The sequence below is a fragment of the Typopeltis vanoorti genome, chromosome 11 (genome assembly GCF_054136105.1).
Source record: "Typopeltis vanoorti isolate ZY-2024b chromosome 11, IOZ_Tvanoo_1.0, whole genome shotgun sequence".
Classification (NCBI taxonomy): Eukaryota; Metazoa; Arthropoda; class Arachnida; order Uropygi; family Thelyphonidae; genus Typopeltis; species Typopeltis vanoorti.
The window spans coordinates 59,917,775-59,938,687 of record NC_143559.1 but is presented as its reverse complement, the minus strand read 5'-3'; the positions used below and the strand labels follow the sequence as shown (position 1 = coordinate 59,938,687).

Sequence of the window (20,913 nt, the reverse complement as noted above, 5' to 3'; positions counted from 1 at the left end):
ACAGGTTTCTTTATAAAGCTGTTCTATGAGGAAAAGACTTTCATTAAGAACTTTTGTTCCAATGAATTATGTTTAGTGTTGATAGCATGCTCTACAAGCCCAGAATGTTTAGGTTTATAGTATTTAATTTAAGACTTGCATTCTTCTAATCAAATAAAAGCAGATCATCTTCTTCATCTGAAATAAGATAACCCATAAGAGCAAGGAATCTGGTAGATGCCTGGATAACTAAGAGGTGGAAACTTGTCCTTAGAAATGAGAAAGGAAGATTTTTCTGATATGGAATGGCAACAAAATATATTCAGTGATTTTAAAATTTTCACTATGCATTCACTAATGCCTTGCACATAAAGAATAGGAATGCTAGCTAGTTATTTCCTCTGTTTGAAGAGGTAGAGATACCATAACTGCTAAAAGCAAGCTTGTTTGATGAAATAATCCTTAAACCATATTAAATAAAAAAAAAAAAGGTGGAATATGTTGTAATTCTTTCTGTAAGAATTCCTACTTAAACAAATTAGCCTGGAAGCCTTCATCCCACATTCCACCAAAAATCCACATCCACTTTCAACAGAAGAAAGGAAAAAACCCAGCTTAGCACAGATGGCTTGCATCAAGAACTCTGGATTCATACTCTGTCTATTCTGAAGCAGGCAATAAATTTAAAACTGCTACCAGCAAATCCAACTTAACAAAGACCAACAGCAGAAAACTAGTTTTGTCCAAATGGAAGCCATGTCTTTAGTACCCAGAAACATCTGCTCACTTGCATTTCCACCTCTCTCGTCCAGATGGTGCAGCAGTACAACAGCCAAAGACAAAACTGAACTGCTGGAATCACTTTAACTCCTACATAGATGGTGAAAGCAAATCACTTCCAATGCCAGCAACTGAGCACCATGTTCCTCCCCCTTTGGGGAAAAAAAAAATTACATAGCCTGGCCTCAGTCTTCTGGTTCCAATGGCATCTCCCCTATTATACTCAAACACTGCTCCTGAGCTAACACCTACCCTCCCATCTCTTCAATTTTCTATACTCAGCTGGCACCTTTCCCATCACATGGAAGCAAGCATATATATCGAACCCATTCTAGAAATGGGAGATAAAAGCCTACCAACTGACTGCAGAACAATTATCATCACCTCAATCCTCTCCAAAATAATGGAGAAAGTTATCAATAGTCAACTTCTTCACTACCTAGATGCTCATCCGTGACTGCCAGATATGTGCTGTTGCTCTTGACATTTTCACAGCTTTCTATTGTGTTTGACATTGAAGCCTGCTTTGCAAACTGCCTTCCTTCAGTCTGCCTGCCATCCCCCGTTAACTGGATATCCAGCCTTTTCTCTGGTCATTCATAGCATGTCATGGTGGAACAATATCCTCTCTTAAGAGCACTGCCACCAATGCAGAAGTGCCTCAGGGCTCCATTCAACCACCTACACTCGATCACCACCAAATCCTATCCATGGCTTAGCTGACCATAGCACACATTCTATTCGTCCTACTCCTTTGACAAGCCATGTAAGTTCTCAGATATCCCTAACATTAATTCATCTGCAACTACTGCTTCAAACACTGATCTCACCATCCCTCAGTGGGGCAAGGATAACCTGGTCATTTTCAAATGCTGCCAAAATGCAGTTCTACCTTTTCTCTCAAAAAACCAGATCTCAACTCTCATTCCCCTGTCCTGAAGTAATACACAAACAGACAGGATTAGCTCTCTCTCTCTCTCTCTCTTTTTGGACTGACATTTACCTCCAGCCTCTCCTGGCACAAACATTGCATTAATATCACATTAACAGACTTCTTATCATCTAAAAAACCTGGTACTTTTCTGCTCAAGAAGCTATTTTACACCTACCAACCCTATATAAATACCAAATCTCCCCATTCTTATAATACTGTTCACACATTTGGGATGGTACATCTAAAACTTCCCTAAAAATTCAGAAATATCATATCATAGATCTCTTCCTTCATAGGCTCATTTCACCCTCTATCTCACAAGTGCAATGCTTCAGCTGTCTTCTACAGGTACTTCCATGGTCACTGCTCCAGTGAATTAGCAAACATCATTCTTCCACTTGCAGGACTATCATCTACCCAAAGTGCAGAAGCAAGCCTATGTCCAGCTTATACCCTAAAAAGGGAGACATAAAGTCAGCCATCTAACTCATCCCATTGCTCTTGCCTCAGTACTTTCAAAAGTGATGGAGAAGGTTATCAGCAACCAGCTTCACTACCTGGATATTCATTAGTGTTCACCAATATGGGTTTCTGCAATTCTCTTATGGCCTCCCTCCTGCACTCTGATGGGATTGACAGCTTAGCTCTCAGGTTGTTTAATGCATATCACAGTGGACTGCTTCTGCTCAGATTTCTCCAACAATGCTCAAAGTAACCTGGGGTTCTATATTCTCACCTGTAACTCTTCATTTACATGAATGACCACAGACTTCAAATCTTATTCACAGCTTTCCAATGATGGTACTCTTCATTCGAGAAACCCTTAGTACTCAAATGACAGATGGCTCAAGATCTTCCATAACCAATGACAAACACTATTCTTCAACATCTTCAAATGGAATGAAGATAACATAAAGTTCAATGTCATAAAAACTCAGTCCTGCCTTATTACCCACAAGAAAGATCCTACCTCATTCCCTCTTTTTTATGTTCAAATTTCCTTTCAAGATCACTTTTCTCTTCTTGGGTTGAATGTCACATCCAATTTTTTATGACACAAACATATTACATACATAGCCTCCTGAGCTTCTAAAAAAATCTTGCTCTTTTCTGTTCAAAACATTACTTCTTTTCCTCTCAACTCCTAACACTAAGTCTCAGATCTGACTGACATTGGAATATTGTTTCCACATTTGAGATGGTGCACCCAAGACCTTCCTAAGAATTCTCTATGATATTCAGAAGAGGGCAATTTGCTTAATATATGACCCTTCCCTCTGACTGACTTCAGTCATTTTCCCCATATGTGCTCTGTTTCTGTGCTGTGCCTTTTCTATAAGTACTTTTCATTGGCCACTGCCCAACAAGTTATAATTCCAAATATACTGACCACTTCTATTCTTTGAAACAATCCCTCACACACTGTTTTTCCCACCAAGTACAATCTCCAACTCATCAAGAAGCATATCAGAAGGCTACCTCTTTCTCCTCATCACTTACCAACACATGCCACTGTAGTGTTATAGGTCTTGCAACTCTTCATGCTGGTTTTATCATATAAAAAGGAAAATTCTGAAAACAAACTTGTTTAATTAGCACACCAAAATTACACTGGGTACTTCAGCTGCCTTTGCAACAAGCATTACTTCAGACCATTTCGTGTTAAGCTCCCAATGCTAGTACTGTTCTACAGATTAAAACAGTATTTTTCGGTCTGGAACTACTATCTGTAGTTATATACAAAAGGTGCATTTCATAACATTCTTGTTATGAAATGCACCTTTTTACAATTAAACCCAGAGCAGTTTTAGCACACATACAATAGAAAATTGTTGACTCATTTAATCCCTTACAAATGGTCCAGCTGAATAAAAAATCTTAATAGCAATTCTAGAAATGAACAACTTCCCTAAAGCCAGGAAAGAATTATCTTAAATTACTTTGCCAATAAAAAATGAATTAATTATGAAGAGGCTGAAGTCATGTAAATTGTAGTTTGTTGAATAAGCAAAATAATATGATAGATGTTTAACTTGGCAAGGAAATCAAGTTTTAAAACAAAAGAGATTACATAGTAAAGAATAAGTGAAAAAGAGGCCATCCCCAGAAAGTGCATATAGTTATGGTTAAATATTGAGTGAGGAGTGGATTTTTTTTTTTTTTTTACATGTTGAGAAAGTGTAAAAGTGCATTCCACCACTTTCACAACACCAGAATGCTGTGCTTTGAATACTGGGAACATGAACAAGTAAGGTTTCACATGAACCAAGACTTGTTATTTGTTTGTTAGCATACAGGAGAAAAAAAAAAAATCACACATGGGGGGGGGGGGGTCCAGGAAAGTTCTGATAAAAACCTATAACAAAATGATATTAAAGCAACTGATATAACCACAAAAAATAATATAATATACAAGGACATAAGCTATCTTCATAACTCTGCTACTAGTATGTTCTGTAACTATAGAATAGCAGGTATGCACAGTAAATAACTTTATTACGCAAATATTTTATGTCATAAGATATCATCGATATGATTATCAAACAATAGGAAATGAATTAAAAAACAGTAATGCACATGCTTCAAGTGGAATTCCTCTACATATGCATTTCCATGTTGATAGATTAAAATTAATGTGTTGAAATTAGAACTAAAATAGAAATTTGTTTAATACAACTGAGGATGATTTCCCAAACTTTCGAATAGTGAGACAGTTGTTACAATTAAGATTAGGTCTATGAAGTAAGGCTTCAGCACTTTCTTTATATAAACGTCTATGTTTATATATGGATCTGTGTAGTAACTTAGCGTTTAGCCATTGGATCCTGTGATTAGCATTTTCAATGCCATATTGTGTGCAAGGCAAGATTTATGAGACAGATATGGTCTTGATGTTCAGAGATACATCAATTTATAGATCTTCCTGTTCATCCATAGTACTTTGTATACACCAGGTAGGCTCATTGGTGAGTTTCTTTGGGAGAAGGCAGCAAGTTGTGAAATTTGGTTGATGGGTTTATAGGTAGCAGTGAGTTTATTATTATTTTTTGCCACACATTCAGAGATGCCTTTAATATATGGTATAGGAGTCCTGCAGCCTTCTTATCTGGGTCAATTTATAGGAGAGTGGTTTTATTTTTTGGGTTACTATTGAATTATATCCATTCAGCATGGCTGTCTCTTTGACAATTTCCAATTCTTGTTTCAGAGATTCATCCAAAGAATGAATGAATGAATATATATATATATATAGATTCCAATTTAAGCATATGTGCTACTGTTTTTCATTTCCTATTGTTCAATAATTGCACTGATGTCTTATGATATATAAGATGAAATATTTACATAATAAAAATTATTTACTGTGGAATATGTGTTATTCTATAGATATGCCACAGGTTTCACTATATAAGCTAGCATGTTCTTTCTTGCAGTTATATCAGTTGCTTTAATATCATTTTGTTCTAGATGTTTATTATAACTTTCCAGATCTACCCCTCGTGTGTGTGTGTGTAAATTAAATTAAAAAACATATGTTCAATAATTTTAATGACTCTCTCTCCTATTTTTTTTTTTTTTTTTAAATACACACGCACAAAAGCATAGAAAAGAAAGTTCACCAAGATTCTTGGAACAGATTTATCAATAAACATCCTAAATATTAGAAATTTAATGATAAAGAAAGAGATACGGAACAAATCAATATAATTATTATTATTACATAACAACTCCATTGAGTTCAAGAACTCATCGAGGGAGGGGCACCTGCTCTACAGGTTGCAGTCTCTGTCACTCCACTAATAATACAAGACCAACAATGGATAGAAACAATTTGTGGTATGGTCCAAATTAATAAATAGAAAATAACAATGAAGAAATTAGTACATACATGGAACCAGTGAGATTGGAGAAACTAAATGAAGCAAAAATATCAAAAAATAAATAAATAAAAAATTTACTGGATTAGACAGGATAAATACAGAACTTTGGAAGTACGATGGAGATCCAAAGATTCTTATAGTTAACCTCCCAACCGGCTGGTGTGGATGATATAGTCAGCTCTCCTTAGCTTTTTTCATGAATCAAAACTTCGTCGGCATTCTACCTTTTATCATGCCATTACCTTCCTCCGCCGTTAATCTCATTACGGTTATTCTATAGCCATTAGTGGATTAACTGTTGCTGAGTGACCTTTGTGTTTCCCCCTGTCTATTGTGTTGTTTAGAATTTCATTTACTGTTCTAAGTTATTTGACCTTTCTTGCCTCTAAAATGATTTATTGTGTCTCTTCCCAAAAATTGAAACGAATTTCACATATGCGAAAAAAAAATCTATCCTGAAATGACCACTGATCAGCTTTTGCAATGAATCTATTTAGTGGTAGTAAATTTGATGTATTTTATTCTACAAATCAGTGCACCAGAAGAGTTGCACTGATTGTTCTTTCACTTTATGTATAATAATTGAATAATTTTTTTTCGAATTTCAGAATTTTCAAATGTTTGCTTTGAAAATATTATGTCAAATATTTATATTTTTAAATAATATTTATTGAAATAAATGTCCTTTTGCTTTCGTTTCTAGCCAAATAGCATTATATGGATCATCACATTTCAGTTTTAGAAACGATTTTTTGTTATTCATAAAGACAAAATAAAAAAAAAAAAATGTTAAAATGCTAAATTGCATTACTCGGTTTCCGACTGTCTTTTTGGTATCAAAAATTTATATCCAATGATATTTTAGCAGCGATTCTTTGCCTTCATCTTTTATTTAATTTGTATTATGCATTTACGATAATATCTTATGCATATCCTCGTAGATATGTTGAAAATATCATATATGGAATGATTCAAAATTTTTGCTCATTTTGAAGATTTTCTAATGTCCCAACATTATCACCTCTTTTCTAAAAAAGAGGTGATAATGTTGGGAGGTGGCTAAAGGTGTAGAATTTTCAATTAAGACAGGGTACATGTGGAATTATCGGGCTGGAAAGTATGATAAACTTAGGAGTTTGATTGGCTCAGTGCCATGGCATGTACAACTGCAAGGACTAGAAGTTGATAGTGCATGGGATGTGGTTAAGAAGTGCTTGCATGAAGCAATGGCTGACTGTATACCTAGTCCGAATAATAAATCAAGTAGGGGTTAAATGGATGAATAACACCATTAAGCTTGAGCTGCAAAAAAAGAAACAACTATGGAGGGAATTTAAGGAGAAAGGTGACCGGCAGGCACATGAACGGTATAAAGTGCAGGCCAGAAGGGTGACGAGTGTGGTACGAAAAGCAAAAAAGGATTACAAAAGAACATTGGCCATGCAGGCTAAAGAGAATCCTAAACAGTTTTTTAGATATGTAGCAAGTAAAAGGAAAAATGTACATGGCAGAATGATTTTAAAGAATGCCGATGGTAGGGAGGTAAATGAATCAGTTGAGATAGCTGAGTTACTGAGTGAGCACTTTGCAAGAATATATCATCCAGGTGGTGACATTGCAGAAACGAATAAACCAGTAGATTATAAGGGAATTATGGTGAATGAAATAGAGGTGAGTAGTCTATTGCATAACCTCAATGTCAATACACCTGTGGGGTTGGATGGTATACCAGCTCGTGTAGTACGAGAAGCAGCTAATGAATTGTCAGTACCCTTGACCATTTTGTTTAATTTGAGTCTCGGGTCTGGGTTAGTCCCGAGCAGGTGGAAGGAGGGGAAAATAGTTCCACTGCATAAAGGTGGTTCCAAGACCACTGTTGTAAATTACCAACCGATTAGCATATCAGGAATCATTGTCAAGGTCTTAGAGAAATTAGTCAAGAAAAGAATACAGAATTGGATAGATGAAAATGGGATATTGTATGGGGGACAACATGGTTTTGTGAAGGGTAGATCATGCCTCAGTAACTTGCTCATGTTTTATAACACAGTGACAGCTGAACTGGATAGGGGTAATGGGTTTACAGTGATACTACTGGACCTTGCCAAGGCCTTTGACAGGATACCACATGGAACCCTAATCAGTAAACTGGAGCAGATGGGGATAGATATAGGTTTGGTAAGATGGATAGGAGGATGGTTGAAGGAGAGATACCAGAGAGTGGTTTATTCACGAGTGGAGTCAAAAAGACGTCTTGTGCCTAGTGGAGTGCCGCAAGGCTCTGTTCTTGGACCACTGCTTTTCAATTTGTTCATCAATGATATAGGAAAGGATTTGAGACGAAGTGTTCACTTGTTTGCTGATGATGCAAAGTTGGATAGAGCAATTGTGAGTGCACAGGATGTCAAAATTTTACAGGATGATTTGGATAGTTTGGAGGACTGGGCTAGGAAAAATGGATGTCAGTTTAATGTGGCAAAGTGTAAGGTTATGCATTTTGGGGTGAAAAGTAGGTGGAACCGTACTCCAGGAGATTGATGAGGCCAGGGATTTGGGAGCTGGTGGATAGGGAGTTGAAGTTTAGGGGGCACATTGCAAAAGTAACTAAAACAGCTCACCAAATCACTTGGCTTATGAAAAATACTTTTACATGCAGAGAGAAGCAAGTTGTTCCTCTGTATCGAGCCTTGATAAGATCCCATCTGGACTTCTGTGCCAGATGGGGTCTTATGGGCTTCACTTATGGGCACCAGGGTTTCTTCGTGATGGGGAGGAAGTGGAGAGGGTCCAGAGACGAGTGACCAAGATGATAGCAGGTCTGTGGAATGAACCTTATGAGAATAGGTTGAGGATTTGTGGGTTGCAGAAATTGGACAATAGGCGAAGGAGGAGTGATATGATTGAGACATTCAAATTACTGAAGGGTTTTTATAAGATTGATCCAGAAGATATTTTTGAAAATATGACTGGTGGTGGGAGGCCTAGGGGCCATGCATGGAAGCTGGGCAAGAGCATGGTTGACAAGGGTGTTAGAGCTAGGTTTTTTACTTGGAGAGTGGTGAATGAGTGGAATAAGCCTCCAGAGTCTGTTGTGGGTGCTACGACCGTGAATGAGTTCAAGGCAAGATATGATAGATACTGTGTGAATGTTGAATAGTTGTTCCAGACATGATGTTAGGGCCTCCCTCGATGAGTCTGTCGACTCCTTGGAGTTTCCCGGAACAATAATAATAATCATCTTTTTTTTGGTGGGGGGTAGAGACCTAACCAATCTGCGGATATTTCAGATAATTTATTTCATAAATCGTTCGCAAGACAGCTGTTACAAACGTAAATCACTTGGGGAACATACCCGTTCATTTTAGTGTAAAATAGTAGCAAAGGTTCAGTTACTTTAGATATGTAATCTAGAAGAAAATGTTATGTCTGCTGAGATTAGAATCTTACGTGAATAATTTTTCTGACATGATTTCTCTATTCGTTATAACGTAACCAATTTCCAGATTTTTTCCCTCCTGCCTCTATATCATATGCAGTGATTTCTTCCTTGTACTACAAGAAAAAAAAAATCAGAAAAGAGAAGAAAAATATGCAGTATTTTCTTTTCCACTGCCTGAATTTACAATGTTCTTTCTTTGTGTTTTGAAGAGAAAGTACAAAGGACTTTTTTCTTACTATTTTTGCCATTATAACATCTCATATAATTATATGAGTGACATTTTACCGTTTTTCTCCCACATGAGAAACAGAAATAAGGTAGTAATAATATTGTTGATTATGTCAAACTTCATTGTAGCAGAAATTTTTATTACGAACTTTGTAATATATATCTCCGAAACAAGAAATTTGGAACCCATATCAGATCAATGTTGAGTGTTGGTAAGGTGAAAATGTTCCCATTATTATTTATATATTTCATTTATTAACTGGGGGGCTATGCCCCCCCAGTTAATAAATTCTAATAAGTTTTAGTTCCTCTAAAACTGGAAAGAGTATTCCAGTTCCTCTTGTATTTTATTCCTTCGAAAATATTCTGTGTCATAAAAAGAACTTAAAAATTCGCCTTCAAGATGAAAAAGGAAACAGTTCATTCAGGTATCCCTCTATCAATATTTGTGGTAATGAAAAGGACTGTTTTAATGGCCTTGAAAACAAACATTTTTTATTTCATACTGTTCAGAATTTAAAATTCTTGAAAAGTGTGGAACACCTTGAAGCAAGGGTAAACACACAAAGGAGTTTTACTCAGGGCACCAGATCTTTGTTTCCTTTCTGATATTTTTTTTATTACATACATAACATTTGCGTGCAGGTTTTTTTTTTTTTTTTTATTATTATTAGCCGGTAGATTTTTGGGAAAATGGTTGGAGTTAGCAGCGTTCAACCTCAGATGTCTGACAGGATTTCCTGTTTTTCTGCTTGCTGAAGAAGGCGCGTGTGCATGCAGCAATGCTTTCGCAATTTCTATTCTGTATTCTAGATATGTTATGGTAGACAAACATTTTTTCTTGTGCAGGAGGAAACTGTTCCAAATAACAAAATCTAATACATGTCCAAACACTTTTTTGTAATATTTTTTATGCTGTTTCCTCATTACAGAGCATAATGATAGCTGCTGATCACACCTGTCGACTCCACCCATAGTGTCGTTGTATGCACACACAGCAATTTTTTTTTTCTTCAAACCATGCTTCTCCATGGCTTCCATTGATGGACTGCGCAGGGAAGACAGCAGAAAAACATCTTTTTTGTCTTTCCAACGTAGTGCAAAGACTTTCCCTCGCTGATAAGCTCGGATTTCCCCCTTCGATAGCTTTCCTGAAGCCAGATCTGGAGGCATATCTCGCCTTTTTGCATTTACAGTACCATAACTATCTGTACAATGCTGTAAAAGCAAATCAACGAGTTCAGGACACATAGTAATTATCCACTGTAATGCAGTAACCTTTCCCCAGTAAAGGGTCTCTCAATATCAGACAATATACATAAATAATATGTATATTGTCCGATTTATAATACTCACCACATAGTTTCAGTATCGAAAAATTAAAGTTATGTGGAACAATTACTAGAGAAAAATAACGAATTAAATAAAAACTGTACCTATGTTTCATAAGTTTTCAGGTGTGTGATAGTAATGCCACCGGGGGGGGGGGGATTAAACTATCAGAGGCGAAATAAAGTTCAATTCTATTGTGAAAGGAAATGAAATTTTGATATACATATTTTGAATGATAAAAATAAGCAAATGTATCGCTTACTTTAAAAATTGGAGAATAAAACATCCGAATTATGCAGAAAATATAAATTTAAATCATAACTGTTAATTTCATTTTGTAATGACCAATTATGCAAGGAAACCAAGAAAGTGAAAGTACAAAGAACAGTAGATTACTATACAACATGAAGAAAAAAATTTAGTAATATGAAAATATGATTAAAGAATTTCATGTTATTCTCTATAAAGCAAAGTTGCTCAAGCGTGTCCTAAAGGAAATCTGTGAAGTATTATTCAATTTCGAAGGTTTTGTACAAAAATAAAAATAATATAAACTGGAACGTCGACAGCCGGTTTTCTTTTTTTTTTTTTTTAAAAAGAATATTTTAAATAATTATCGTGAATTAATTTCTTCGAGAACAAAGAAAAATCTTTTGTCTAGTAAGTGATTAGAAAAAAATTAGTGCAAAAAAATAAAAAATTAAATTGGTTCTCCAAGGTAAGGCTTTGTTCACTTAAATATTTTTAAGTGAACAAATTATACAAGATCTTTATTTTGTCCAGACATTAAAATTGTATTGTACAATAAAAAGAGAAAACAAAAATATAAATAATTTCTCTATTTTTAGTCTATCCTATATAACTGAAATCCAGTTGACCAGCATGGAACAAGGAAGTGCGTTTCTTGTTATAGGCAACTGAGAGGCAGTTACGAACGCGAGATAATCCGATTAACCGTTCTCTTCAGCGTGAGGGTTTATCACACTTTCTAATGGACATGACAGTCAAATTGCACTTCTTATCCACGTTATTTAAACAGGTAGGTTGAAACATATCCAGATTTAGCTGGACGTCTATAGACGTCCTAGCCGTTTGGGAGGTTAAGAAATAACTGTTGGAAGATATGTGAAGTTGCAGCATCTGATTGGCTAAAAGTTAAGTTCATAGATTACATATTTAATCTAAGTTCATATCTTACATAACAAATATGTAAGATATTTACAAATATCTTACATATTTGTTCCTTGTTAATTTGTCATCTCTGACAAATTAACAAAGAACAAATTTATTAAATACATATACAAAATATATCACAGGTTACAAAATATGACAAAATTTGAATAAGACTTAGAAATATTGCAGATAATCTAATCTCAGAAGAACAAGGTGGTTTTAGATAGGAAAATGACAGAGATAATGTCTTAAAACATCTCATCTTCCTTTTCCCCTCTTTTATCTTGTGGTGTCAAGGGTTTATTGATCATTGGACCTTAAACTGTTCACAGGATAAGGTGGTCAAGCCCTATGCCCTAGTGTATCATATGTCTGTAGTGTTGAGTTCTCAAGGCCGGTTTGCCTGCTTTGTGAGATGAAAACCCCAGGATAAACTGGGGGGGGGGGGGGGACCCTATTGTCCATGCCCAAGACCAGCTAACTTGGCTATGGCTGAGGAAGATCCTTCAGCTCCTCACGTCACCAACGGGAATCGAACCTAGGACACCCCTTCCCCAGGCATATGGTTGTGAAGCGCACAGCCACTAGGCTAACAGCGCAGCCTTATGTCTTAAAACCTGAGTAGAATGATAAAATAAAGAGAAAAAGAATTATGAAGTTTAATGGGAAAAAAGCTCATCTGTTATGTACTTAAATGTATAAACTATACAGAAATTAGATAGAGAAAGTTTCAATTAAGTAACAGATAAACATGAGATAGAAATTAAGGTATAACACAGGGATGTGGTTTGTCCTTCAACTCTGTACAATATATCTTCTTCTTCTTAAGATGGAATATAGGCCATGTGGCCTGTTCCGGTCTCATGCCATCTCTTTCTTGGTCTTCCGATTCTTCTTTTTCCACTTATTTTGTATCTGTATAATATTTTTGGTAGTCTGCTGTTGTCCATTCGATTTAAATGTTCTAGCCATTTTTGTTTATACTGTCTTATGTAGTAATTAATTGGTTTGATTTTTAGGGATTGTAAGATTTCTTCATTTGTTTTGTCGTCCCACTTGGTATATCCAGCTGTTTTTCTGAGGAACTTCATTTCTGCTGTTTTTCTGAGGAACTTCATTTCTGCTGTTTTTCTGAGGAACTTCATTTCTGCTGTTTGAATTCGTTTTTCATCTTTCCTTTTCATGGTCCATGTTTCGCTTCCGTATAGTAGGCGATTGCATTACCTGCATTATAGCATTGTATACCTGAGCGAAAGATAATGAAGTCCTTCAAAAATCAGTAATTAAATTAAATTGAATTAAATTAAAAGTAAGGAATTAAATAAGCCAACAATGCAGTCTCTATTACATGAGTAAGAAATATGAAATGTTAAAAAGGAAGATCAAAATAAAATAAAGGCAGAAAAATGCAATTTTTAAAAACAAAGGAAACCCAAAATTAGAGCATGGAAAGACATTAGACACAAACCAAGTATTTAGTTAAGATGAAAAAATAATCAAGAAATACAAAACGAAAATAGCTTTTACCAATGGTCAACCTTTGAGATCTCATTGATCTGAATAAGTCAAAATTGGTCTGGGTACTAGCTACTCCCATAATGTGCAGCATACTACATACCCAAAAGGACGTTGTGTGGGATTCCCAATTTTTTCCTCATCCATCCCTTAGGATCAGCTGAGCCCTTCCAATGAGGGATTTTGAGTATTTTTTGACTGTAGATCTGTGTGTATTCACAGGCTGGTTTTCCTATTCTGAGGGACGAAGAATCCAAGTTTCCAGGTGAAAAAACCCTTTACCTCCAATAATACAAAAGCATACATCCTTTTGGTGAGTTAGCTGGTCTCATACAGAGATAAAGGGTTTTTTCACCAGGAAACTTGAGTTTTTCATCCTTCAGAACAGGCAAACCGGCCTGTGAATACACACGGATCCACAGTCAAAAAATACATACTTAAAATCCCTCACTGGGAGGGCTCAACCAGTCAAGTGTAAGCTAAGAAAGTTTGTGTATGAAGTATCGTCATGCTAGACTACTGGTATATAATTTAGTGACTTCATGCTAAGCCGATTAATATGAAGTCCCTTGAAGGGCTGTGTAACTTCAGTGGAATTGGCACTTATGTTCTCTGTGTTCACTCTAAGTTACACTTAGTTGAACCTAAGTCTAGTTACCAAGTGGAGAAACTTTTTTTGCTAGCCTGGTCAGCCACTCTCCAACCAAAAGGCTGCAGGTTTGAATCCCGTCATGGGCATGGATGTTTGTGATCATATGTGAAAATGCTAGTGGTGGTAATGGGCAGTAGATGGCGTTGGTGTAGACGATGATGGTAGTTGCAGTTGGTGGAGAAGAAGTTGTAGAGTAGATGCCCTCCCTGCATGAGTCCCTATACTCCCTGGAGGTGTCACATAATAATAAAGTCACTAAACTATATACAAGTAGTCTAGTCATGAAGATACTTCATGCACAAACTTAGTTTGCTTACACTTGGATAAAGGATTAAACAACAATTTCTTAGCATCTTTAATTTATAATCAAGCAAAAATAAAAAAAAACCTTCAACATGTCTGCAGTATGATAGGTCTTTGAAAGATGTCTTCTGCAAAACTTACTTCTGCCAAATTACCAAGATGTGTCAAAGGTTATAGCACAACAAATCAAGAGATCCTAAATACCAAACTACATTACACTCCAGCTAATCCAGTTTGTTTGGAACATCATTGGCCAATGTAAAATAATCCAAGGAAAACAAATCTAATCAGATAGGTATATTCTTGTGTACATTCTAAACTCTCAAATTTAATTCTATTCCGTGAGGGTGAAATTTGGACAATTACCTTTAACAGCTTCTGGTTGCCAGACTGGTACACTTTGGGATGTGTCTAGTGGCTGGATGCCATTGGGCCAGATTGCAAAACATAGTCAACGTATCTAAACCAGACTTTGGGTTTTAAAGGAGAGGAATCTAGAGCATGTTACTCAAAATGTTCCATATAAAAGTTAGCAATAGGTGGGATAATGGTGAGCCCATGGCTATGCCTTCTTTTTGTAGGTAGAAAGAGTTTTGCTGTACAAAATAACCAGAACGTAATACATGCACAAAGAGCACCGTGATGTCTGGAGGGAATTTGTTCTGTAAAAGGATTGCGTCACTGATTGGGACATTCGTAAAGAGGGCAGAGACGTCAAAATTGACTAATAAATCACCTTTTTCTAATGTAATGCCTTTGATGATGTTTATGAAGTGTTGTGTTTCTGATATAGGAGGGAGAATGACCTACCAACTCCTTGAGTGTTGCCACTAATTTCTTGGCTACGTGATAATTCAGGCTATCTATCCCTTCGACAATTGGCCGTAGTGGTGTGTTTTCTTTGTGAATTTTCAGTAGCCTGTATATTCTTGGGGAACGAGTGTAGTGCAGAAATAGTTTTTTGACTGTATCTTCAGGCCGTGTGGTAACTGACTTATGTAGAATTAAGTAGTGTTTTTGTATGGCAAAATGCTTTCTACCTACAAAAAGAATGGGCTCACCATTATCCCCCCCCCCCCCATTGCTAACTTTTATATGGAACATTTTGAGCAACATACTCTAGATTCCTCTCCTTTAAAATCCAAAGTCTGGCTTAGATAACATTGATGTTTACGCAATCTGGCCCCATGGCCACCAGACACATTCCTTAGCCACCTAAACAAACAACAAAAACGCATACAGTTCACAAGTGAGATTGAAAAATGGAACACACTTCCGTTCCTAGATACACTTGTCACACATCTTCCTTCTGGCAATCTTCCCTTCATTGTTTACTGGAAACTGACACATATTCGACCCACAGAACCTTCCTCTCTAAGAGCAGCTATAAACAAGACTGTAGAAAATCCAGGATCATAAATCAAAAATAACAAGTGTAAATGCTAAAAATAGGACATCATTGTTATTAAAAGAAAACCATCTGTAAGAAAGAATGTTTATTCATGTTATCCTAAATAGAATTTAGCCTGATGTATTTTCTAAATAATTAATACATTTTTTTTTTTTCACTAGAAGTCATGCCAGTAGAATAACCTGTGATCAAATTCATTGTTTCTTTACTCACTGCATGTAATGTAACTCAGTTTGTGTATTTGTATATACTACAGATGATGATCTTAATACGAAGATCAAAACATCGGGATATTAAAAGTTATTTTTTAACACGGTTGTAAAGTCCATTATTTCTAAAATGAATGCTGATCACCGTGCAACACTAAAAGAAAGGATTACTTTTCCAGATGTTACCCATGGCCTTCAGATTTGTTCTTCCCTTTGCAATTATGATCTTTTTCACAGTCAAAATCATGTCATATTGCTTCCCAAATATGTGAATTATTCTACATTTTCTATATCAGTTCCATCCACTTGTATCTTTTGTTTTATGTTCTTCTCACCAAACACCATTATCTGTTTTTTCTATGTTCATAACAAGTCCAAATCTCCTTCCTTCCTCATTTAACCTTTTCAATGTTTTTTTGTAGTTCTCTTTCATCTTCTTCCATAATAACAATGTCATCTACAAATCTCAGATTGTTAATTCTCATCCTATGCACTGATATTCCTTTTGCATCTTCCTTCATTTTATCCATTGCGCTTTTTAAATGTGCAATGAAAATGTTTGGCGATATTGGATTCCACTGTCTAGCACCTCTGCTTGTTTTAAACCATTGCTCCAAATTATCACCTATTCTAACTGCTGCAACTGCATTCTTATAAAGATCTTAATATAACTATTAGTTTTCTGTCAATTCCATAGTCTAGCACTGCTAATATCACTTTCTGGTTGATACTGTCAAATTGCCTTCTGAAAATCAAAAAGTATATATGTTTTTGTTTTTTCTCCTAGCTTTCTCTGCATTATCAAAATCTATTGGATTGTACTTTTATCTTTCCTAATATCCTGCTTGCTTATCTGCAAGGTATGCTTCCAATTGTGTTCTCAATTTTTCTGTCAATATCATCATCACCACCTTACCAAGATGACTTGTCAAGGCAATTGTTCTATAATTTTTGCATTCTAGCTTATTTCCTTTCTTGTATGATGTCACTAATATCGATTTCACCCACTCCTCTGGCATTTTCCCTTCTTTCAATACCATATTACATAGTTGATGCATTTCTGTAACCATACTTTTGCTGCCATACTCCTTGTTCCCATACACTATCTCCTTCCTTTCTATATTCCTATAATTAAAATCTCCAATTAGAATTACCGTTTACATGCCCAATCAATTTGGCTACACACATCACAATCGGTATTCTCTAAATTCCCTATGCCTATAAGAGCATTCTATCAGATACTAAAATGTTAATTTCAACTTCACAGCATACAGATTGAAAATCTGCAAGTGGGTGTACTATCAAACTTCTACACTTTGTGGACAATTCCTCTGCAATCATTATCAGCAATCAAATCACAATATAAAATATGCAATCAAAATTATATATCCTTCCATTTCTACCCCTGATTACCTCATCCTCAGATAACCACATTTCACTTTGGGCATACTGACTCAATGCATCAAACTTAGCTCTCTTATTTCAAATACTCCTCACATTTGTGTACAAATGTAATCCCCATCTTCATGGCCATTCTACCACTAACAATCCCTACTCCATCCGCTATACCACACCTCTTTGGTTTGACCACTTCCATTTCTCCGATCCTGACTGATTGCTATTCATACCTGTCTCATCCTCACCTTCATGTATTCCATCAACTTGTCCTGGCAAAACTACATTGTCAACCTCTTATCCATCTTCTGTTGTTATGACCTGTTTAGCTGTGCTATCCTGCTTCCAAGCACGCTTTGATTAACTACATTCACTTGTTGATTTTGTGCCTTCTCAGCAAACAACAGCCTATCTAAATGCCAAACCCATTCAAGTGTAATCCATCCAATTCAAACCATTCCAATTTTCCTTCAAATTTACAAACTGAACTGCCTTTGTCTCACACAAGGCAGCCATCTTGTTATTATCTCTGCTCTCTTTCTCAACTCACCATTGTCATATCTGGGTGAAACTAACTACTTATCCTTTACATCCTACATCAACTTTTTCAAGCCTATCAACATTCCCCCCCCCCCCCCCCACACACACACCAACTAAGTCATTCATGTCCACACCTACCACTAATTCTGATGCTCACTCTCTCTTCTGCAAAGGATCAGCTATTAGTTTTGTGTACTTCATTAGTCACTCATCACACCTCTAATGATAGTCTCCATACAATGATATACAATTATCCTTTGACTCTTTTTTATAAACTAACTTCCTCCTTTTTGAAAATTCACATCAACCAATTTCTTCCTTAATGTTTAATCTCATCTTCCAGATGCTTCATTTCACTTTATTTTTCGACTCTCGCTTAAGCTAGTCTACTACAGTCCCTTTGTTATCATGACTCACACTTCCATGCGATTTTTGTTGACTACTGGCAACTCTAGCTCCCATTTCAAAACACTAACCTAATACATTTTTCATATACATTAATGCTTTTCTTTTCATTTACTTTGACGGTCCACAAAATCTTTCATATTTTTCGGAGCATACATGAAGCAATTCTCACAATGCATCCACTGGAAAAAATCCAGGGGCAGAACCATCTTCATGCTGAAGCTTTCCATATCAGAGACAGGCTTCTTTAGATATCTACTGAAGAACATCTGTATCTGGCATGGGAGAGAAAAAAAATAATAATAATAAATAAAGCATATAATTATACAATAAAAAGCCACACTATACACCAATAGATTCATACTTGTGACACTAGCAACATGGGCACTTACAGGTTCGCTAAGAACCGTAGAAGGTCTGGTCTGAGTACATTTTGATAAAATGTTTCCAAAAGTTGTACCTGATATTACAACGTTTAACATATTTTGTTCTTTTGTTTCCATACAAAAGTGAATGACCAAAATAAGCAGGCTCAAAGCTCCTGTAAAGATTCTAAATCCAAATAAAATCCATTCAGCCAGTCCAGGAAAAAAATTGCATATACACAGAACAAGTGGAAATAGTGTTCATTATAAGCATCAATTTTAATCTGTAACTGCTTTATGCTATGAAAAATCAGACTTTTACCAGCTGCAAAACTTTTGGCCAATTGCAACTGCAGAGCTTTGACAGCTATGGATAGTTATAAGCTGGTTAATAGGTCATCTAGATCAGTGCTTCCCAAACTTCTGGATGCCAGTGCCCCCTTTGGAAAAATTAAAATATTTCACGCCTCCCCCCTCGAAAAAAATCTTAATATATAGACATATATTATTATAATATTTATTGTATTTATATTCAATACAAAACATACACAGTGAATATTGCAAAAATCAAATGCAAATATTACATTTTTAGCATCTTACATACACATTTGACATGCCACATTATATTTTATATAAATAGATATATTGTTATTGTACATTTACAGTACAAGCACATGAAACATAAAATGATTAGTAATAAAGAAAGAATTAAAAACATAAAAGTTTAATAACAATTTAATGTGATGTGTTTCGATACTGCTACACCAATATCAGGTGAAATATTTACAATTCTTAGATTTCTGCTTTGAAATGAAACTTATCTGAATAAGCATATATTTACTAATATTCATTAAATGCCAAAATATGCAGGAAGCAAAATTCATGTACCCGCACCAATGTGCGATTTTTTTCCATTAAAATATAAAAAATAAAAAAGCAATAATAAAAATTAAATATGTTTCTTTTAAGATAAAAAAAATCTACTTAGTCTTAAAAGATTTTAAATTTATTTTCATTATTTCATGCTCCCCAACAAAATCTACAGCCCCCAAGGGGGTCATGGCCCACAGTTTGGGAAGTGCTGATCTAGATCACGGAACTCACTATAAATGCAGTAAGACCAGAGATATTTCTCAGATAAACTATCAGTTCTGTTTTCTTTCCACTGTGTATGTGAATTTTGCACACAAAAATTAGTGAATGCTATGGGTTGGCTAAGGGTTAGATCATTTGGAAATCCCACTTCAGAGACCGAACATAATGCCGAAAATTTTTCAAGCCAATGATCATGCACTAGACAATAAAATTCACTTACCACAGAGAAGTGGTAAGCGAAACTTAAAGTGGATTCAAACCCATGAATTCAATATTTTGAAGTTATTCTACTTAAGAAGACAATATCTGTCTCAGACAATCACGTCTGATTCTAATTTTTTTGACTGCCATCTATTATTATTGCTGAAGTATTTGTTATGTAGGCCAAAGAGATCTCATTGGAGTATTTTTTTTTCTCAAGGTATCTTTAATGTTCACATAAATGACATTAAAGTTACACTGAAGGAAAACAAATTCCACAAATCAAGGTATCTTGAATATAAGAAGGTAGAGAATGTTGCATGGCTAAGACATCTTCTCATAAATAACTACAGCTTTATTCCAAGAAGCATCCAAAATGCTTTGTACCTATACCATGCAATAAGAACCAAGACAATGCTCAGGTTACATGTGAATAGGTTTCATTAAGCAGGGTCAATTTAGCAGATGGGATGTGGAAAGCAATAAATCAACTATATCACTGATATAAATTCGAGATTAATTGCACTGTTACACAAGAACTTCAGAACCTTTCTTCCGAATAATATAGAAATTGTATAACTGTTGTTTTGTAAGTTTAATCTGCAAGAAGCAAACCAGTGCTCACAAAACCAGTAGACTGAAATCCAGAAAAGTATTAGTTACTAGTAAAGCATTTTACCCCCCCCCTAGCATAATACAGAAACTGGTGGCAGGCATTAAAATTCACATTAATCAATGCATTAAGGTTTAAGTGCTGAGAAAAACTGATATTAGAAGCTTAATGGAGTGAAACAGCATAAAAAAGAATTAAAATAATATTAACTGAAATAAAGAGCCAAAAGGCTTCACTTCAGCGATGCAAATTTATAAAATATTAAGTGGATATTAAATTCAGTATTATTTCAAAGCCAATTATAGAAATGATAAAAGTTTTGTATGAAATTTGACCAGAGACCTTACACGAATACATCGCCGATATTTATGAGTTGTCCTAGCCAGACTTTATAGGAGAGATGATCACTATGCCTAAGCATCCACATTTTTTTTTTAAAATGTGGATCTTTCAATATTTCATC

The 20,913-nt window shown here is 35.5% G+C and overlaps 1 protein-coding gene across 1 annotated transcript in view; it reads right to left on the bottom strand.

The window, feature by feature from the left end:
• Positions 1-20,913, bottom strand: part of LOC150101624 (demethylase ALKBH6) — a 68,410-nt gene that overhangs the window by 35,266 nt on the left and 12,231 nt on the right. The window lies entirely within an intron of this gene.